The sequence below is a fragment of the Eubalaena glacialis genome, chromosome 15 (genome assembly GCF_028564815.1).
Source record: "Eubalaena glacialis isolate mEubGla1 chromosome 15, mEubGla1.1.hap2.+ XY, whole genome shotgun sequence".
Classification (NCBI taxonomy): Eukaryota; Metazoa; Chordata; class Mammalia; order Artiodactyla; family Balaenidae; genus Eubalaena; species Eubalaena glacialis.
In genome coordinates this window covers 94122419-94136995 of record NC_083730.1, presented here as the reverse complement: position 1 = coordinate 94136995, position 14577 = coordinate 94122419, and the positions used below count along the sequence as shown (strand labels likewise).

Sequence of the window (14577 nt, the reverse complement as noted above, 5' to 3'; positions counted from 1 at the left end):
CGCTCCGAATCGAGTTCGCAGGGAACGAGCATGCGCTGTGGGTCAGAGAGGCGGACTCGGCGCCACCCTGTGGTCAGTGCAGGAAGTGCAGGCCGCGCCTCCCTCACAGGTCACTGGAGACAGCGCGCCCTACTGACAGGACTGCTGAATCCATTAAACTGGAAATTCAAACTAAAATGGAGTCTCTATCCCAAAAGTTTTCTAAAATTAGTTAAAGAACAATTAATTGGAAACCATTTGGAATGAAGTGAATGTAGATGCAAACTTTACAACTTATACCAAATTCACTCAAAGTTATTCAGAGGCAAATCTTATTTTATTTTATAATTTATTTTTGGCTGCGTTGGGTCTTCGTTGCTGCATGTGGGCTTTCTCTAGTTGCGTCGAGCGGGGCTACTCTTCGTTGTGGTGCACGGGCTTCTCATTGCGGTGGCTTCTCTTGTTGGAGAGCACGGGCTCTAGGCGCGCAGGCTTCAGTAGTTGTGCCGCGCAGGCTTAGTTGCTCTGCGGCATGTGGGATCTTCCCGGACCAGGGCTCGAGCCCGTGTCCCCTGCCTTGGCAGGCGGACTCTTAACCACTGCATCACCAGGGAAGTCCCCACAGACAAATTTTAAATACAAAACTATTCAAGGGGCTTCCCTGGTGGCGAAGTGGTTGAGAATCTGCCTGCTAATGCAGGGGACACGGGTTCGAGCCCTGGTCTGGGAAGATCCCACATGCCGCGGAGCAACTAGGCCCGTGAGCCACAACTACTGAGCCTGCGCGTCTGGAGCCTGTGCTCCGCAACAAGAGAGGCCGTGATAGTGAGAGGCCCGCGCACCGCAATGAAGAGTGGCCCCCACTTGCCACAACTAGAGAAAGCCTTCGCACAGAAACGAAGACCCAACACAGCCAAAAATAAATTAATTAATTAATCAATTAAAAAAAAAGGTGTCTCTCAAATTTAACTTCCAGAATATATTCAGGAAAAACGCATACGCCCTTTTTGGCCAACCAAAGAAGCGGGCAATGCAAATCAACACTACAAAGAGGTATCACTTCGAATCAGAAAAAAGGACCATCCTCACAAAGGGTAAAAACCAGATATGCAGGACAGGGAGGGGAGAGGAGAAAAGGGAGCCTTGTTACGCTGAAGGGGGGAATGTAAATTGCCAACGGCCACTCTGGAGAAGTGTACTGTGTTTCCTAAAACATCTAAAAAACAGAGCTACAAAGCATACGGCGCTTCCACTCATGGCCCTATATCTTGGAAAAACCAACAATCCACAGGACGCAGGCACCCCGTTTACTGCTGCTATGTTTACAACAGCCTCGACTTGGGTACAACTTAAAAGTCCTTGGAAGGAAAAAATGGTGAAAGAAAATTTGGTACTTAAGCACAACGGAATATTACTCAGCCCTGAAATCAATGAAATGAGGCCAGTTGCAGCAACTCAGGGGGACTTATGTACGGTCATTGAGAGTGAAATAAGTTAGACAGCAAAAGAAACTTATCATAAGATATCACTTATAAAGGGAATCTAAAAATCGCCAAACATGAACAGAATTACAAACAGAACACCATCACACATTTACAAAACACACTTATGGCTGCTTAAGGGGAAAAGTGTGGTGCGGTGATGCATAAACCAGGAGGTTGAAATTGGCACAGATACCGTTCCATACACCAATAATGTAATCGCCAAGACATACTCATTGCTCAAGGAACTGGACTCAGCACACTCTATTCACAGAAAAAACATATATCTGACTACTAGAAACTGGCAAAGAATTTATTGATGTCTCTCTGTAAGTGACTCAAGTGGATGTACAGCACCAAGAAACACAGCATTGAAAATCAGCTACACCCCATTATAAAAATAAATTACAAAAAAAAAAAAGACAACAGTGAGAGAGAGAGGAATTCTTACAAAATTCGATCAGGGGCTGTGATGCAACTGGACTGGCCACATCTACACTCACAGCTGAATGGGACGTAAGGCTGGACACCCTAACCCTAACCCTAACTTCATTCCAAACAGTTTTGTTAGATTGTATTGTGACAGCTGTCGTATCAGCGTGCATTAAAAAACAACTTATCAAAATTCGTGAATTTTTGTGTAGCCATTTTAATATTGAAGATGGAAGAAAGCAACATTTTTGGCCTATTATACTGTATTATTTCAAGAAAGGTAAAAACGCAACTGAAATGCAGAAAAGGATTTGTGCAGTATATGGAGAAGGGGCTGTGACTGATCTAACATGTCAAACGTGGTTTGCGAAGTTTCATGCTGAAAATTTCTCTCTGGACGATGCTCCACGGTCAGGTAGACCAGTTGAAGTTGATAGCAATCAAATTGAGACTTTAATTGAGAAAATTAACGTTATATCACAAGGGAGATAGCCGACATACTCAAAATATCCAAATCAAAGATTGAAAATCATTTGCACCAGCTTGATTATGTTAATTGCTTTGATGTTTGGGTTCCATATAAGTTAAGGGAAAAAAACCTTCTTGACCATATTTCCAAATGCGATTCTCTACTTAAACGTAATGAAAACGTTCCGTTTTTAAAACGAATTGTGACGGGCGAATGAAAAGTGGATACTGTACAATAATGTGGAATGGAAGAGATCGTGGAGCAAGCGAAATGAACCACTACCAACTACACCAAAGGCTGGTCTTCATCCAAAGAAGGTAATGTTGTGTATATGGTGGGATTGGAAGGGAGTCCCCTATTATGAGCTTCTTCTGGGAAACCAAATGATTACTTCCAACAAGTACTCCTCCCAATTAGACCAACTGAAAGCAGCACTCGACAAAAAGCATCCAGAATTAGTCAATGGAAAACACATAATCTTCCATCAGGATAATGCAAGACCGCATGTTTTTTTGATGACCAGGCAAAAACTGTTACATCTTGGCTGGGAAGTTCTGATTCATCTGCCATATTCACCAGACATTGCACCTTTGGATTTCCATTTATTTCGGTCTTTACAAGATACTCTTAATGGAAAAAAATTCAATTCCCTGGAAGACTGTAAAAGGCACCTGGAACAGTTCTTTGCTCAAAAAGATAAAAAGTTTTGGGAAGATGGAATTATGAAGTTGCCTGAAAAATGGCAGAAGGTAGTGGAACAAAATGGTGAATATGTTGTTCAGTAAAGTTCTTGGTGAAAGTGAAAAACGTATCTTCTATGTTTACTTTAAGACCGAAGGAACTTTTTGGCCAACCCAGTAATAGCCAGTAATACTCCCTCCAAAGCCATTGTAATAGTCAGACATGCTCATGTTCATTTCTCACTGCATATGGTGGGTACTGTCCCAGTTGGGAATTGATGTTTGGGAAAATATAATTTGGAGGTTGTGTACAAAATGAATAAGAGGGTTCAGATTTAGGATGTAGGGAAACCTGAAATGAGGTATTAAGATGCTGTGATGTTGCAATCTTCAAACCTGACCTGCTTCTGTGTTCTCTTAATACTTTTTTCTGTCCATTGCCTTGGTCAGCATATTACTTTGGGACACCTAGGTCAACTCTACCCATTCTCTCTTCTATTCAACCTCCAAATATTTGTGATTATGACTGAGGACTTAGTCCTGTGTCTAGTTCCCTATCTACTTTGTATTTTTGGATTTTGGAGTTTTTTTTATGTTTAAACAGCATTCTGTGCACCCTGCCCCTTCTGTTTTTCATTTCCCCCCCCCCCCGAGAAAAACAATTTCATCTCTTTTAGCTCTTTCTTATGGTATTTACCTCCATGTTTTCTAAATAAACAACTTATTCTCTTACACCTTGATCTTCTCCTCTAATTATTCAGTATGAAGGGTAAAGATTTCCTCTTCCCCACGATACACACACTCTCTTCCCATACCTCCATCATCCTAATCAAGCTATTTCATACTTAAATCAGTCTTCAGTTTTTATATCTTTAGGACCATGTAATTTCTTTTCATGGGCAAATCGTGCAAGTGTACAATGGTTAGTTTTGTTCATAAATCATTTTTTCTCTTCAGTTGTTTTATTTTCCTACAAAGTTTTCTCTGTTATCATTAATGTATTTATAATTAATTTAACCCCAGACTCGTCTTCACATGTCTAAATATTCTTTTGGTACATTCAGCTAAATTAGTGATTCTGTCAATTTCATCTTCCTGGTGACATCACTCCCATGTCGTTTGACTTGCTCCAGTGTAACCTGATATTTCTCAAGACCTGGTTGTACAGTTTTTAACCTGGAATCTCCTTTTAGATTTTCTTTTCTATTTTCATTGTGTCACCTTTTTTCTTGGTTTGTTTTGTTGGAACACCTCTCACAGTAGCTTCCTTTGAAACGGTGCATTTGATATAGATTTTGCGACCTGTGCCTCTACTTTACTCCTGAATCCTCTGTTTTTCTCTTCTAGTGATGCTAATGAGAAGTCAGATCCATTCTAAATTTTGATCCATTATGTGAAACTTTTTTGGTTTCTCTGGAAGCTTTATTAGCTGCTGCTTGTCAGTGTTCTGAAACATCTCGATGATGTTTCTTGTGAATTTATTTTCATCTCTTTGAGTATTCAGCGGAACTTTATTCCCAGGAGGACTGTAAACCAATCTGCAATGGTTCTGCTCTTTCTCCTGAGCTTAGCACAGTGTTTGGCACATAATAAGTATTTAACAATTATTTGTCGAATGAAGCCTATGCTCAGAGATCCCTTCCCACTTCTTTATATTTTGCTCATTTTTCCTTGTGCTTTCTAAAGAAGACATTATGCAAAATTTTGAAACTCAAGACTACCTTTATTTATTGTCAGTTCCCTTTGCCTGTTTTCATGTTTTGTTTTGCTTTGTTTTACCCAGAGCCCAGGAGTCTGGGTATGTTTACACTTGAGATTTTACTTACATTCAGAATTGACTTCAGAAACTAAGAAAAACCTCATGAAATGACATTTATAAGGCAATTTTATGCTGTACTAGGATCATGTTACTATTTATAGCGTGAGTATTTTCATTTCTAGATGAAGGCTGGGAAATTGATGGTGGTATGGAATGGCATCAGGAAAATCAAGGCAAGCTGAGAAGTATGTCAAAAGGCTATCAGTGTACTGCATTTGGAAAACTATGTCTTCTTCGTACAGATTATGTTTCTTCAAGACAAAAACTTCAGGGCTTCCCTGGTGGTGCAGTGGTTAAGAGTCTGCCTGCCAATGCAGGGGACACGGGTTCGAGCCCTGGTCCGGGAAGATCCCACATGCCGCGGAACAACTAAGCCCGTGCGCCACAACTACTGAGCCTGCACTCTAGAGCCTGCAAGCCACAACTACTGAGTGCACGTGCCACAACTACTGAAGCCTGCGTGCCTAGAGCCCGTGCTCCACAACAAGAGAAGCCACAACAATGAGAAGCCCGTGCACCACAACTAGAGAAAGTCCACACACAGCAGCGAAGATCAAACACAACCAAAAATTTTAAAATTTTTATAAAAAGACAAAAACTTCATAAATATGTCACAAATGGAAAGAGTTTGAAATATAATATAGATTTCAGTAATAATTATGCTGGAAAGAATCCTAATGGGTTTCATGCACATAGGGAATCATCCTTCCATTCTAAACATGAGCAAGCTCTTACTGGAATAAAATACTGTGAAAATAATGAATCTGGAAAAACTGCCAACAGAAAGTCACAGCTCATATGCCAACAAATACGTATGGGAGGAAAACCCTTTGAATGCAGTTATTGTGGGAAGGCCTTCAGCAGCAAGTCATACCCTGTGGTGCATCAGCAAACTCATTCACAAGAAAAACCCTACAAATGTAATGGATGTGGGAAAGACTTCAGCAGCAAGTCCTACCTCATTGTTCATCAAAGAGCTCACCCAGGAAAGAAACTACATGAATGCAGTGTTTGCCAGAAAACTTTCAGTTTCAATTCACAACTTGCTATACATCAGAGAATTCACACACGGGAGACTCCCTATGAATGCTGTGAATGTGGGAAAGTCTTCAGTAGGAAAGACCAGCTTGTTTCACACCAGAGAACTCATTCAGGACAGAAACCCTATTGGTGTCATGAACGTGGGAAAGCTTTTGGTTTGAAATCACAACTCAATATACATTAAAGAATTCATACAGGAGAGAAACCTATGAATGCAGTGATTGTCAAAAAGCCTTTAATACAAACTCAAACCTCATGGTACATCAGCGAACCCACATGGGAGAGAAACCTTATGGTTGTAGTGAATTTGGGAAAGCCTTTACTTTCAAGTCACAGCTCATTGTACATCAGGGAGCACACACTGGGGTAAAACCCTATGGCCGTAATCAGTGTGGAAAAGCGTTCAATTTGAAGTCACAGCTCATTGTACATCAGATAAGTCACACAGGAGTGAAACCCTATGGATGCAATCAATGTGTGAAAGCTTTTAGGATAAAGTCCTACCTCATTATACATCAGAGGACTCACACAAGAAAGAAACTCCATGAATGCAGTGAATGTCGGAGAGCCTTCAGTTTTAATTCACAACTTGTTATACATCAGAGGGTTCACACAGGGGAGAATCCTTATGAATGCAGTGAATGTGAGAAAGCCTTCAGTCGGAAATACCAGCTCGTTTCACAGCAGAGAACTCATGTAGGGGAGAAGCCCTATGAATATAGTGACTGTGGGAAAACTTTTGGCTTGAAGTCACAGCTCGTGATACATCAGAAAAATCATACAGGAGAGAAACACTTTGAATGCAGTGAATGTTGGAAAGCGTTTAATACAAAGTCAAACCTTATTGTACATCAGAGAACCCACACAGGAGAGAAACTCTGTGGTTGTAGTTAATGTGGGAAGGGTTTCAGTCGGAAATATCATCTCATTTCACACCAGAGAACTCATGCAGGGGAGAAGCCCTATGAATGCATGACTGTGGGAAAACTTTTGGTTTGAAGTCACAGCTCCTGATACATCAGAGAACTCATACAAGAGAGAAACCTTCTGAATGCAGTGAATGTCAGAAAGCATTTAATACAAAGTCAAACCTTATTGTACATCAGAGAACCCACACAGGAGAGAATCCCTATGAATGCAGTGAATGTGAGAAAGCCTTTAATAGAGAAGGTCAGCTCATCTCACATCAGCGAATTCATGCTGGGGAAAAACCTTATGGGTGCAGTGAGTGTGGGAAAGCCTTCAGTAGCAAGTCATACCTCATTATACACATGAGAACTCATTCAGGAGACAAACCATACGAATGTCACAAATGCGGGAAAGCCTTCATTTGGAAGTCACTTCTCATTGTACATGAGTGAACTCATGCAGGGGGAAAACCTTATAAATGCAGTCAATGTCAGAAATCCTTCAGTGAAAAATTACGGCTCATTATACATCAGAATGCACAAAAGAGAGAAGCCCTCTCAATGCAACGCGTATGAAAAAGCCTTCATTAGGAAATCTCAGCTCATTGTACATCAGAGGACTTATTAGGGGAGAAACCCTATGGGTGCAGTGAATGTGGAAAAACCTCTCAGAAATCAATTCTCAGTGCACATCAGAGGACTCATACAGGAGAAAAACCCTGTAAGTGCAGCAAATGTGGGAAAGCCTTTTGTTGGAAGTCACAGCTCATTATGTATCAGAGAACTCATACAGATGAGAAACATATTGGTGAAGTAAATGCAAGAAACTTTCTCTCAAAAGTCAATTCAGGGCTTTCCTGGTGGCACAGTGGTTAAGAATCTGCTTGCCAATGCAGGGGACACGGGTTCGAGACCTGGTCCAGGAAGATCCCACATGCCGTGGAGCAACTAAGCCCATGCTCCACAACTACTGAGCCTGTGCTCTAGAGTCCGCGAGCCACAACTATTGAGCCCACGCGTCACAACTACTGAAGTCCGCGCGCCTAGAGCCCATGTTCTGCAACATGAGAAGCCACCGCAATGAGAAGCCAGTGCACCGCAATGAAGAGCAGCCCCCACTTGACGCAACTAGAGAAAGCCCGCACATAGCAATGAAGACCCAATGCAGCCAAAAATAAATAAATAAAATTTTTTTTTTTAAAAAGTCAATTCACAGGAATTCCCAGAAAATTCGTACAAGAGAGAAACTCTATACATGGAATAATCTCATGGTACACCGTGTATGTATGGCATGTGGAGGGGCATCCAAAGAATGCTGTTTTTTATATACACAAAAAAATATCAGTAAATGTACACAGGAACCCTATCAATTCAGTGAACCCTATGAAAGTTCTCAGCAAGAAGTCATACCATTTCTTTAAGTTTGTGCAGGTGAGGAACAATATGAATGAAATGAATGTCAGGAAGTCATTTTTTAATATGCTAACATCCACAAAGAGGAATCCCATAATGCAAATGAATATAGAATACAATCCTTTGAAATTCATAATTTATTAAGAATTAGGATTTTAATGAGAGAAAATATATAATGAATGAATTGCAGGTATTGGAAGCTCATACCTTGGAGAAACCAAGCCAGCAAAAAAAAATACAAGAAAAGAAGATTTTATGAATGTTTCAAATGGGATAAAGCCTCAGCAGAAAAGTTTACTTCACTATTATTTTGGTTCACTTGGAAAAAATAATTTCCTTTACAAATTACTTTGAAGTTGTAAAGATGTTCCAAACTTTTAGGAAAAGATGGAGAAAATGTTTAAATGTCAATGATATGCATGTTCATAATAGAACATAAAGATTTTTAAAAGTGTGTAAGTAAATGTAATAACCAGGAAAACAATAAGGATTACATCATAAGACCTAGGATGTTTAGGTGTTATCTTTCTCTGTACTGTAAAATATGCTTTGTGTAGTCTGCTGCCATTATTAATTAGTTCCTTCTACATAGATTACCCAGAATAGCTTTAGTTATTGCCACTTTTTAATCAAATTATCAAATTAAAGAATTCTCATCATTTTAATTATAGCAATGTAATGGCAATTCTAGCCAATGTGTGAGAAGAAAAAGTTGTAAGGAATTGGGGATTGGGGCTGAAACAAAAATCCTTTTGTTTGGAGATGTGATAGTCTATTTAGAAAAACCAAAATAAACTACAGGCCGTAAGGCAAGGAGATGTTTTGCACAGCTCTGAGAGCTGGCAGCTTGGCTGTGAGCACGAGCAAATCTCTACAGCGTCTCCACACTCAGATTCCAGGCCCTGCTGAGGGAAACATTATGATTTGCCCTCAAAATATCTGAAGGCAGTTTTGCACTAAATCAACCAAAAGCTTCAACAAAGCTCAGACAGCTGAAATACATATAAGATTGACTCAGCCCCACCCTATCTCCCAGCCTGAGAGCTGACATTAGAAAATATGTGCCCTTTTATGGAAGAAAATATATATTCAGAGCAAAGAAAATTATCAGGAATGTATAGGTACCTTATATAATGAAAACCATCATTTTACCAAAAAGACAATTCTAAATGTGCATGTACTTAACAAGAAAGCTTCAAAATCATGCAAAAACAGAGCTGAAATGAGAAATATACTCTACCATTTTAGTTGGACACTTCAACAGTTATATCTCAGTAACATAACTTGGAGACTAAAAATCAGCAAGGCTATAGAAGCCCTGAATAATGCCATCAATAAGCTGGACCTGGTAGACATGTCTAAAACATCCAACAGCAGAATACACATTCTTTTCAATTACATGTGAAGCATTCACAATTACAGATCATGTCCTAAGTCATTAATCCTAAAATTTTTTAAATAATTGAAACCATGCAAAATTTCTCCCATCTATAGTGCAGTTTAACAAGAAACCAATTGCAGCAAGAAAAGAAAAGTCTCCAACACTTGGAAATTAAGCAACACAATTCTAAATAATTCATGGGTCCAAGAAATTTCACTCATAATATGGAAAATATTTTGAATTATTATTATATACGATGTGTACAAATTAAAATACAACATATATCAAAAATTTTGAGGTGCAGAAAAAGCAGTGTGTAGAGAGAAATTAATAGCACGAAATGCTTACGTTAGAAAAGAATAAGGGTCTCACATCAATAATCTAAAGTCCTACCTTAAGGAACTAGGAAAAGAAGAGTAAAGCCCAATGTAAATAGGAATGAAATAGTAAGGATAAGACCAGAAACCAGTGAAACAAAAACAGTGGAAGGGATAAGCAACACAAAACACAGATTTGACAACTTTGATGGACTAAATTCTTGAAAGACACAAACTACCAAAGCTTACTCAAGAAAGGGTAACCTATTACATTTCTTAAAGAAATTAAATTCAGTTAAAAATCTCCCAACAAAGAAAAACCCAGGCTCAGATAATTTCACTGATGATTTCTAGCAAATATTTAAGAAAGAAGTAATACCAATTCTATACAAACTCTTCCAGAAAATAGATGACAAATTCTTAACTCATGAAGTCAGTATTACCCTGATTTTAAAAAAAAACAAAAAGGATTACAAATTGTTTAAAAAACTACAAATGTTCCTCATGAACATAGATGTAAAAGTCCTCAAAACTAGTTAATTTAATCCAGCAATATATAAAAGGGCAATACATGAAGGCAAATTGGAGTTTATCTTGGGAAGACAAAGCTGAGGCTGATTCGATATTCAAAATCCAATCACTAATTCATACCTGACCAACTAAAAAATAAAAATCATACGGTCACATCAACAGGCATAGTAAAAGCATTTGTTCAAATTCCATAACATTCATGATAAAAAACCTCAGCAAACTAGGAATAGGAAGTAGCTTCCTCAAACTAATAAAGCACATCTGAAAAATGTTTACAGTTAATGTCGTAACGGTCAAAGAGTGAATAGATTCCCCTAAGATTGAGAACAAGTGAAATATATCCACTCTCACTACTCTCTTTCAACATTGTACTGGAAGATTTAGCTGACTGCATAAGGCAAGAAAAAGAAATTAAAAAGATACAGATTGGTGGGAATTCCGTGGCAGTCCAGTGGTTAGGACTCTGTGCTGTCACTGCTGAGGGCGAGGGTTCAGTCCCTGGTCGGGGAACTAAGATCCCGCAAGCCACGTGGCGTGGCCAAAAAAAAAAAAAAAGGATACAGATTGGAAAGGAAGAATGACAACTTTATTCAGAGACAGCACGACTGCCTTCACTGAAACTCCTTTTAAAACTTTACCCAAAAAAAAGGCACCTTGGGGAGGGCGGGTGGAGGAAAAGTTGGGAGATTGGGATTGACATATATACCATACTATATATAAAATAGGTAACTAATAAGGACCTACTGTATAGCACAGGGAACTCTACTCAATACTGTGTAATGACCTATATGGCAAAAGACTCTAAAAAAGAGTGGATATATGTATAACTGATTCACTTTGCTGTATGGGAGAAACTAACACAACACTGTAAATCAACTGTGCTCCAATAAAAAGAATTTTTAAGCCACTGTAACAAATCAATTTAGCAAGATAGCAAAATACAATTTTTAATTAATAGTGTTACTTTTTAAAAAAATATTTATTTATTTGGCTGCACTAGGTCTTAGTTGCAGCATGCAGGATCTAGTTCCCTGACCAGGGATCAAACCTGGGCCCCCTGCATTGGGAGTGTGGAGTCTTAACCACTGGACCACCAGGGAAGTCCCAATTATTACCTCTTTAATTCAACACTGAATATTGGTGGTTCTAACCAGTGCAATAAGTTTTTTGAAAAGTGTGAAGATTAGAAAGAATGAAAGAAAACTTGTCATTCCTACACAATATGTTTATGTACCTAGAAAACCCAAAAGAATCTACAGAACCTGTTAGAATTATGTGAATTTAGCAGAGTTGCTAGATATTGATAGAATGTCAATATACAAAAGTCAATGGTATTTCCATATATTACAAAACAATTAGATAATGGAACTAAAAGTACCATTGACAATAGCATCAAAAATATCAGAAATAAGGCTAAAGAAAAGCCTCTATACAGAAAACCACAAAATACTGCTTGAAATTAAATAAATGAGATCTATTTTATATTTGAGAATTGGGAGACTCAATATTGTTCTCAAACGTTTCCCAAGTTGATGTATAAATTCAGTGCCATCTCAGAGTCCTAGTAGATGCATTTTTGTCAAAATTAACCAGCTGATTCTGAAATTCATGTAAAAATGCAAAGGGTGAAGCATACCAAAGACAAAGAGGAGGAAAATTGAAGGATACACACTGAATATCAACTTATCCCATGATTAAAATAGTATGGTTTTGTGTAAAGTTGGACAAACAGACCAATGGAACAACAGATCAGAGAGCCCAGAAGCAGACCCACACATGTACCATCATCTGATTTAAGACAAAAAGTGCCACTGTAGTGCAATAGTGAAGACTCTTCAATAAATCAGGTAAATTGGATGTCCTATTGAGGGGAGGGGGAGTTGACACACCCATACCTCATACCATAAGTTAAAATTATTTCCAGATTAATTGTACACCTAAATGTAAAGGGGGAAAAAATAGACCTTCTAGAAGGTTACATTGGGGAAATATTGTAGCATTTGAGAAGGCAGATAAAGTGCAAAAACAGGCAAAGCTAACATTTGGTGACTTAAGTCCAGGGTGGTCACCGTGGGGGGATAGTGACTGGACACCAGCATGAGACAGCCTTGAAGCATGCTGGAAATGGTGAGGACACAGTATCTGCACGTATGGAAAAATCAGAGGTAAACCCTAAAGATCTGTGCACTTTATGTAACTTACAAGGATAGAAAATCAAAATCATCAAGAACTTCCACAATGTGCTTTCATTTTCTTGGACTTGTATGTCTGTGCAAGTTTTCACATGTAATATTATGTTAATTTAAAATGCTTTTGGTTAAATATCTATTTAGGTTTTTTTCAATGACAAAAATAGATAAATAGATTGATTTTTTTTCCTGCTCTGCATAGAGTAGGCAATCAACAGGTCCTGAGAGGATGGATTCCTCAAACGCAGGGACACTCACTCATCTGTGATGTCAGTGTCCAGCCTGGGCCCGGAGTGTAACAAGCATGGTTACTGAGTAACGAACGAGAATGTAGTGTGCAGGGAGACTTCCCTCCTTCTCCCCCACCCTCTGAGTCAGTGTGCTGCTGGGTGACGTGAAAACCAACACTTGGGGGCCAGATGGGAGTGGGCTAACCTCAAACCCACCCCCTACTAGTTCTGTGAGTAGACCAGTGACTTAACCTCTCTGATGGGCATCTTGTCATATGGGAATGATGGCAAAATACCCACCTCACAGAGTCCCGTATGCTCAGTAAATAGACCTTGGGCTCTGAGTCCCTGTCCCCACCCTGCACCTGACCTACCACCAGAGGGAAAGAAGGTTTGTAGCAGGTGAAGTGGGCCTTGTTTGGGCACAGCACCACTGCCCAGCCACCTTTGACCCTGAAGCAGAAGGAAAAATCGGTAATACTCATCTCATCTTTAAAAATTTTTTAGGGCTTCCCTGGTGGCACAGTGGTTGAGAATCTGCCTGCTAATGCAGGGGACATGGGTTCGAGCCCTGGTCTGGGAAGATCCCACATGCCGCAGAGCAACTGGGCCCGTGAGCCACAACTGCTGAGCCTGCGCGTCTGGAGCCTGTGCCCCGCAACGGGAGGGGCCGCGATAGTGAGAGGCCCGCGCACCGCGATGAAGACTGGCCCCCGCACCACGATGAAGAGTGGCCCCCGCTTGCCGCAACTAGAGAAAGCCCTCGCACGAAACGAAGACCCAACACAGCTAAAAATAAATAAATAAATAGAGTAGCTATTAATCTAAAAAAAAAATTTTTTTTTAAATATTTTCTCTAGCAAAAAAAAGAAAAAAAAAAAAGCATTCCTAGTGCCTCTGGGTCAGTATGTTGGGAGGGTTTTCCTGTTCCCTACCCCACCTGCACCTGCCATCTTCCGAGAAAGGAAGGACAGCTGAGTCACTCTTTCAAGCTCTTGTTTACATTCCCTCTGTCCTTCTCAGCATTCTACCCAGGACGTCAAACATCCCCTCTCTTTTTCTGTCAGGCATTGGTTTCCCAAGGGTGTTCCCCAGACGGCCTGCTCCCCGTAGTTCTGTGAACCCAACGAACGGCCCAAAGGACTGGTCTCCAATGGCTACAAGCACCCCAATATACAGACAGATTAGACAAATCTGACAAATCTGCCAGGGGGTACTTACCCTGGGGCTTCGAGAAGGCTTCATGGGGCAGTGCAGGTGGGCGAGGAACTCCCTCAGGGGGACCTCTGGGAACGAAGGTAATTCCCCTGGAGGGAAGAGGGGTTCAGGGTGAAGTAGAGGTTCTTAGGAGGCTGTATCTAGATGGGCTTGCAGCCTTGCGTGGATCAGGGATTTTTAAAATGTGTTCAGCTACTCATTATGGGGGAAAGTACATGAATGGCCAGGACATTTCTGAAAAGGAGAAGTCCTAAGGCGGAAGTTCCCTTACCAGATTTTGAATGTGTTAAAAGTGAACAACGCCGGTAAGAAACAAAATGGTAAAGAAGATAGTGCGTGTAGAGTACTGACTCATTTAATGATCTCAAACCGAAGAGGAAAGAGGGCCTGTTATTATTACAAATCATAAACTTTACCAAGAGGAGAGAAGGTACAGGATCAGTACCTTGTCCAAAGTCACACAGCTATTAAGCAATTGAACTGGGAGTC

General features: G+C 40.0%; 1 pseudogene; it reads left to right on the top strand.

The window, feature by feature from the left end:
• The first annotated feature begins 30 nt into the window (after positions 1–30).
• LOC133075205 (zinc finger protein 268-like) lies at positions 31–14058 on the top strand (annotated as a pseudogene).
• The last annotated feature ends 519 nt before the right edge of the window (positions 14059–14577 follow it).